Raw genomic sequence first — 8,524 nt, forward strand, 5'->3', positions numbered from 1 at the left:
TTGTTTATTTTCTGAGGGATTTTTTTAGTTTATTTTTATCCTTCATTAATGAGAAGAGGAAGAAAACGCTGATTTATTCTACGGGATTTGAAGGCAATAATGCCTGTTGGAGGGAATAAGCCTCACCCACACAAACAGAACAACATCAGCTACAAACAACTGACCACCCACCCACCCACACGCGCACGCGCACACGCACACACACATGCACACACACACACACACGCACACACACACACACACACACACACACACTGAAATGCCGGTGAACGCTTACAGGAACATTCCACATCTCACAGTAAAGGTGACCTGTGCCAAAATACACGAGCACACAGAAAGAAAGCCAGCTGGTGGAGTCTGTGCTGTAGCCTGAGGGAAATCCTGTCTTGTTACTTTGTCTCCATCTTTTTTAAGCACATTTTCATGAAAAATTAAGAGGCTCCTCTGAAAGCTTTCTCAGACAGAATGCAGTACCTCTAACCCCCCTCAACACTGCACTAAATATACACCATGGCAGTAGAAGAAAAATACTACTCATAGCAAGAATTCAGTGCTTTGTGGGTCACAGTTGCACATACTCCTCTGCAACACTTCCTCCACACTTTTATTTCTGTGGCGTGTGAGATTTCTTGCCAAAGCTCGCCTTTTCAATGTATATGGAGCTGAAAATAAGGAAGATAAGGATGGGCCTAGCTTTAGCATGGAGGAGCTGATGAATGTGAATATGTATAATGATATGCTTAACGGCCACTTTAATGGAAACACCAACCTTTTATTTCCAATCACTGGCCACTTTATAAGAAACACCTTACATGTACTTCCACTCACTGGCCACTTTATTAGAAACACATACATTCTACTTCCACTCACTGGCCACTTTATTAGAAACACCTATCTTGCACTTATACTCACTGGCCACTTAATCAGAAACACCTGCCTTCTACCTATGCTCACCGGCCACATCATTAGAAACACTTACCTTCTACTTAAGCTCACTGGCCGCCTTTTTAGAAATACCTACATTGTATGTCCACTCACTGGCCACTTTATTAAAAACACCTACCTTCTACTTACGCTCACTGGCCACTTTACTAGAAACACTCACTTACCACTTATGCTCACTGGTCACTTCATTAGAAACAACTACCTTGTGTGTCCACTCACTGGCCACATTATTAGAAACACCTACCTTCTTGTTATGCTTACTGGCCACTTTATTAGAAATAACTATATCATACTTCCACTAATTGGCCACTTTATTAGAAACACACTTCTTGTACTTTCAGTCACTGGTTACTTTATTGTAAAACACCCACCTTGTACGTCAACTCACTGACCACTTTGTTAGAAATGCCAACCTTCCACTTACGTTCACTGGCCACTTTATTAGAAACACATACCTTCTACTCATGCTTATAGGCCACTTTATTAGAAATAACTACATCATACTTCCACTAATTGGCCACTTCTTTAGAAACACCCTTTCTTGTACTTTCAGTCACTGGTCACTTTATTAGAAACACACTGGAGAGACAGGAATCTCTGGAGTTTGATCTAATTTGTATTTTTCACATTAACCAAAGCCACATAAACTGACTCCTCCAAACATCAGATGTTATTGTTTTCAGGGAAGCACACATCTCTTTCAGGAAAGCTAAGCTCCTTCTGGATTTACAACAGATGGGACCAATTTCATGAACTTCAAATGTCCGTGTTTAATCTACAGTGGCCAAAAATAAGCACCAGCCATAGTGCTAACATGTCATTAGAAATCCCATAAGGGCTCTAGCTGATATTTGCATTATCACTGAGGTGTTTTTTCTCATTATTTGACCAAGTTTTGACTTTCATGGCTGAACCCTTAAGCCTAGCTTGAATAGTTAAGGTTCAGTGACTGAACCGTACTCTTTATAAAAGAAAGAATAGGCACATATAGAAGAGAGAAGAAATGTGTTTCCTCAGGCTAAACCGACTATTAGCCCTTGCTTAATGAGTCTGCAGAGGTCACTGTGTCTTCAGCCCTTTCTTTCAGCTTTGAAGTACAATAAACAGCAGCATCACCACCACCACTGTTGTTCTAAAACCACTGAGAATGCTTTTAACAACCAGAGGCACTCTGCTTTGGCCTTGATTTCTTGGTTGCTTTTTGCATGCATGAGTAAATCTAAAGATCTTGAGATGAGACCTGCCCCACAGCGAGGTCATCTGCATGCGTGATAGAGGACAAAAAGGGAAGGAAAGGGTTCTAGCACAGAGGAATTACATTCAGTGGCAGAAAATTATCATTTAGTCTCAGTTCAAACCATCAGTTTAACAGATAAACAAGGAATATAAAGCAAATAAAGACATTAAAATTATTGGAAAGTAAAAATATAAACCATAAACAATGTTTGCAAAGAGAAAGGGAAATAAAAGCTGATCATTAAAGTATCAGTGATCAATTAAAAAATGCTTTCAAATGAAAAGAAACTAAAACAGAGCCTATTTAAAGGGGAATTCCACTCCTTTTTCCAAATTTCTGTATAATCAAATGGTTAAGATGCAAACAGTCATTCAGAGTGGTTTGGTGTGAAATGCTGTGTTCTAGAGAAACTTACCGCGTCAGAATTGTTCACAGTGGTGGTGACAGAAACCAGACGTCCACCTCTAAAAGCTCACAGAAAGTTATTACATGAAATGGTCATGAATGGTCATGAAATGGTCATGAATGGTCATGAAATGGTCATGAATGCACTGTCTGAGACATTGTTTCATGGTAGTTTTGAGAAGATTTTGGCCTATGTTTGTAAAGAAAACTTTAACACTATTTTAATATTATTAACTTCACATATTAAAACTAAGAGGAACTCGGAAGGTTCACTGGTGGTTTTGGATAGTACTAGTTTCTGTTATAAATACTATGACAGGAATCTGTCAGCACCACCGTAAAGAGTTGGTAAGTTTCTCTACAATTAACTTTTTCACATCAAACCACTAGAAATGATCTTAACAATTAAATTGTGCAGAAAATTTAAATAATTGGTGGAATTCCCCTTTAAACACAAAATTATGAAAATAATATGGAAAATTACTTGCAAGAAAAGTGCACTAGATCAGTCTATTTGGAAATATGCATATTTATGGTAATTATAGAAATACTGTTGGTTACCTTGTACATGTAGTGTCCTTTGCTATAATGTTACATAAAGAAGTCCTACATGTGCTAAATTAACCGTCAGTGCTGACGGTTTTAGCTGCTCATGCTCCTCTTCTCTTCCTTCTCTGCAGACTGTCATCTCTTCAGGGATGAAGGCGCAATGACAGGAAATTGGAAATGCAAATACTGATATTATATTCAAATATAGCCTCTCAGACAGGAGGGAGAACGACCTGCTTAAGACACGTCACTTAAACAAGCAGCAGTTCACAGAGCACCACAGCACAGAGATACACTACTGAAATAACCTATAACGGGGGGTGGATGGGGGGGGAGAGAGAGAGAGAGAGAGAGAGAGAGAGAGAGAGAGAGAGAGACATGCATGAAACAGAAATCTTGTAAAGAAATTATCTTATTCTTATTCTCTTATACTCATTCTCTCTCTACTTCCTCATCTTTTTCTCCTTCCCTCCTTTCTTCTTGTTATCTCTAGATTTTTCTTCTCTATGATCTATCTTCTTTCTTTTTCTTTCTTTTATTTCCCTCCTTCTGCTCTTCTCTTTCTTTTCTTTCTCCCATTCTCTTAATTTCTATTCCTCTTTCTCCTTTCTTTCTCCATTACTACTGTCTCCTTCTCTCTCTCTCACTCTCCCCTGCTCCCCCTCTCCCTCCCATCTTTCTCTACCTCCCTACCCTCTCCCTCTCTCTCTCTTTCTCTCCCCCTCTGTCTCTCTCCTTCTCCCACCCTCTCTCTTCCTTTCCCAGCCCCCCTCTCTCTCCCTCTCCCACCCTCTCTCCCCTCTCTCTCGCTCTCTCCCTTTCCCACCCCCTCTCCTCTCCCTCTCCCTCTCCCACCCCCCTCTCTCTCTCTCTTTCTCTCACTCTCTCTCTCTATACTGAAACAGAGAGGACAATAGCACTAGAGGATGAAGGCAGTGTGACATTTTAGCAGCACAAGTGGTGGTGGTGGTGGAGGGTGGGTGATGTGGGTGGGGGGTGGTGCTGCTTTCCTGGCAGGGTATAAACACCACACACTGTACCACACCAACCTGCAACACTGAGAGTTCCTCCTTTATTGTTTACTCCTGCTTTACTCTTTCACATCGCTCCTCATTTTGTAGTTATCCTGCAGGCGTGAATCCTAAAGTGCAGTGTGAGGAAGGAAGGAGTGCCAGTAGGAGGCAGCGTTCAGACAGAGAGAGCATCACTGTCACAATGATAACTTTACAGGAGAAGAAAAAAAAAACCTTGATTTTAATATACATTATAAAAAATGTGACTGAAGTGTGAAGTACATTTCTCTGCATGTGTATTTCTGCCCATCTGAGTTTAATTAAACATATTAATTCATTTCAAATGACACATTTGCCAGCAGCACCAGTCTCCTGCTCGCCTCCATCCAGGGAACCTACAGGGTCATTAATATTACTGTTTCAATGTGTGGATCATATATATATATATAGATAGATAGATAGATAGATAGATTATTAACCCCAAAGGGAAATTCTTCTATTGCAGCAGTACAAAGCACAGTAAAGAGCAAATAAGAGCAAAATGAACAGAAGTAGAGTATTGCCGTAAAATAAATAATAGAATAAAATATACTAAACAATAGGGGTGCGGGAAAAAAATTGATTCTTAGATGCATCGCGATGCGGTCGTGAACGATTCTGAATCGATTAAGAAATGTCAAAAATCGATTTTCTAAATATTTAATTTATAACGTAATGTTGACAGAACGCAAAAGGCGGAACTTGGAAGTGCGGAAGTGCAGTGCCTGGACAGTCCGTGGCGGCACATAACAAAAACACAACTGGATGAGCGAGAAATCCGACCGGCTCCCCCTGCATTAAAAGCCAGGTTAGGTCACGAGTCACAACACAAATGTTAATAAGAGACATTTTGTCCTTTCAACAAAAATCAAACCACCTTGGGAGCCGCAACATTTAATGTCCAGTATGTGTCGGTATGTGATAATGTCCTAGTATAGACTAAACAATATAAATGAGAGCGAACTTAGCGTTACTTTGCTCTGCTTTAAGCTTTAGCTATAGCCGCTTTCCTCCCCCTTTCCCTCAGGAAACGTTTATTCAAAACTAGATCAGTTTCTTGTAAAATGTCTCTCAGCATTCGACTGTTTTACGAGGCTGAAGTCGCTTCTTATTCTCCAGCTTCTTGTTCGAATTTTCCCGTTCCACCTTAAATTCTGACTGAGGCGCCGAATGTAAATGCGACACTATTTAAGGTGGAACAGGAAAATTCGAAAGAGAAGCGACTTCAGCTTCGCAACCTTTTAGAGAGAGACAGTCTCTCGTTGCAGATTTAAAGTACCATGAAACCAACTGCGCTGCTTATAAATGCGAATAACGCATCGTTGCTATGAGACCTGCAGTCTGCACGGCAATTCTCAGTCGTTGCGAAACAGGGTTTTCGCGCTATGTTGCACACGACCCGTCTCAAAGATACTTTACTGACACAGCGATCCCCCCCCACCCCTCTGTCTACAACGAGACCAAAGAAATAAAGAAAACGGGTAGAATAGCTGTAACGTGCTGCGCGGACATCCATTACCACAGGATCTTTTGTCACCGTAACTGCGCATTTTATCGCAGATGAGTGGCAGCAGCGTCTCATGTGCTCTAAACAAAAGCAGTGATAAGTGAAAATCATTACAAATACTTTGCTTTAAAAGTACCAAGTCACTTTAAATAACAGCACTGAGTTACTTAGTCACTTTAAAATGTATATTGTCTCTATATTCTGTGTATATTCTGTGTATATTTTGTGTATATTTAATATATTTCAGTTGGTTTTTCTTGTATTTTTACTTTTACTTATTTACTTTCTGTAGAGTGATTAGCTGAGCCTCACCACAAGCATTTCAATGCATAAATGTCCTGACATGTTGTGCAAGTGACAAATAAACTTGAAACTTGAGCTCACACAGTGAGAAAACAGAAACGCTGTATAGAAAAAAAAGATGCATCGAGATGCATCGATAATCGTTTTATAATCGCATCGCAGCCCTCTGAATCGTATTTGAATCGAATCGTGAGGTGCCTAGAGATTTCCACCCCTACTAAACAGTAAACCAAACAATAAACATTAAGGGTAATATGTGATGCAAAGACAAAGTGACAGTGCAGTGTGCAATGTGTAATATTAGTGTAAACAAATAAACAAAATACACACACACACACACACACACACACACACACACACACACACATATATATATATATATATATATATATATGTTTTGCTTATGCATATCCATGCTATATTTCCTTCATACAACAGTAAGTAAAGCTTTTAAGGTTTTCAGTTGCATTTTCAAGTGTGTGATATTAATATATCCAGGTTGTGTGAACCATGCTGGAGCAGTTCGGGTAGGCATTGCATTTGTGAGTGGAGCTACTGACATCCAGGTTTGGGTCCTGATTCATAATCCCGGCAGGATTCTGTAGAGCTACAGCTGCACTATAGGTTTAAAAAAGCACGGTTCTGTCTGTTGGAAATAACAGAGATTTTCCTTTCTTGTACGCTGGAGTTGGTTCTAAATAAAGCTTCACTATGGGCTTGACTTCTCTAAGCTTCTTCTGAGCACCACACATACTACAATATAAACTACAGACCCACTATAACAACAAACAAACAAACAAAACTTTAGTATTCATTTATTTACGTATTCAGACATTTACAAGAATTATCTATTTAAACCCAACACATTAATAGAGATAGTAATAAGTAAAATATATATAAAATCATCATTTATTGAGTATTTTCTGTTGTGAGGTGTCTGTCCCAAACCCTAACCCTAAATTTACACTTGTGAAACTTTTTGACATTTTTTTAAAGATCTTTTGTATTTCTTTTCAAGTGAAGTTGAAAGGTATAGATTTATGTTTAGCTTTATTTATAAATAAATAAATAAAAAACTAAAGCGAAACAAAAAAACCTTGCTGTCTCCTATTTTCATGTCACTACTGAAACAAGAAGATTTAGTCAAGATTTGGCCACATGGTGAGCAGTAAGATCTCATTGTTTTGAAGTAAGTGTGTCCCAAAATCTGAAAATCAGTGTGGAACATTAAGAATTGTCGCTACCCATATATAACACATATTTTCTGCAATTAAGTAAATCTTTTAGTGTTTTAATGAAAATATGATGATTTTATTTGTATACAGTTGTTCAAAGCTGTGTTTGCTAGTCATGTACCTGCTAGCCATTTTGAGTTCTGCTTGAAATTAGCTAAAATTCTCACTACCAAAACCGTCACTAATAAAAAAATCATAACACTACTGAAACTTTGCCAATATTTCAATGAAATAAACAGAATTGAGGTATAGGGCTAGCCAAAGCAAAAGTCTAAAGTGCAAGTCAGTTGTATGCAAAAGTTTGGGCACCCCTGGCCAAATTACTTTTATTATTTTTTATATTTTTTAATTGAAAAGAAGTAAACACAACCTCTGCACCAAATTATTTTTAAAAATACCAATTCCAGCAAATGCTAATGTATGGTTACTTTGTATCTGATGAACTTAAAAAATAGAAGAAAAGGATAGTGGTGAAAAGGTTTGGACACCCTTCCAGTTACACAGTCTCAGAACTTACTGAACTCATTTAGCCTTAACTGACTTTTAGGACCGCTTAGGCAGAAAGAATCATTATTAGGGACTGTCAGCTGATGAGTGCAGGACCTGCGGGAAGGTTTAGCTAACATATGAGTGAAAGACTCCTAGATGCCTACAAAAAGCGTGTGCAAGCTATGAGGTCTGCCAGAAGAGGTACTGACTTAGTAGGGTGTCCAAACTTTTGCACGTCACAATTATGTTTTTATTTTATTATTGTTTCTGTTTTAGTTTTTAAGTGCATCAAACATAAAGTAACACTCATATGTGCACTCATATTTTCTGTTTTTTTAGTAGTTTATCACAAAAATCAACAAAAAAGGTAATTTGCCTAGGGGTGCCCAAACCTTTGAAAAAGGCTTATAGTTTGTGTTAAATTCAAAAAGTAAAGTTCATGTTTGCACATAGCTGGGAAAAGTTGGTCTGTGTAGCGAACAAGAAGACTCTGAGTTGCTGCAAAATATAAATTTAAGAGTTTTTAGAATCCAGTCTTCTGCTTGTTCAGTCTTGTTACAGGATTTTTTCCATGAGTTGTGTGAGAGATCTCAAAAACAGGACAAACAAACAAATAAACAAAAGACACACTCAACTTTAAACAAGAAAACAGTATTTATAGCTTGTTTCCATGTATTTTGTTATGTATTATATATTTTATTTCGGTGCTATGACTCCAGCGCCACTCCAGTTTAACGCCCTCTGTTGTTTGTCTCCATCTAGTGGCCCACAGTGGTTAAACCCACGCATGCGCAGTGGGATT

This window comes from Colossoma macropomum, unplaced genomic scaffold (assembly GCF_904425465.1).
Source record: "Colossoma macropomum unplaced genomic scaffold, Colossoma_macropomum, whole genome shotgun sequence".
In the NCBI taxonomy this organism is placed as follows: Eukaryota; Metazoa; Chordata; class Actinopteri; order Characiformes; family Serrasalmidae; genus Colossoma; species Colossoma macropomum.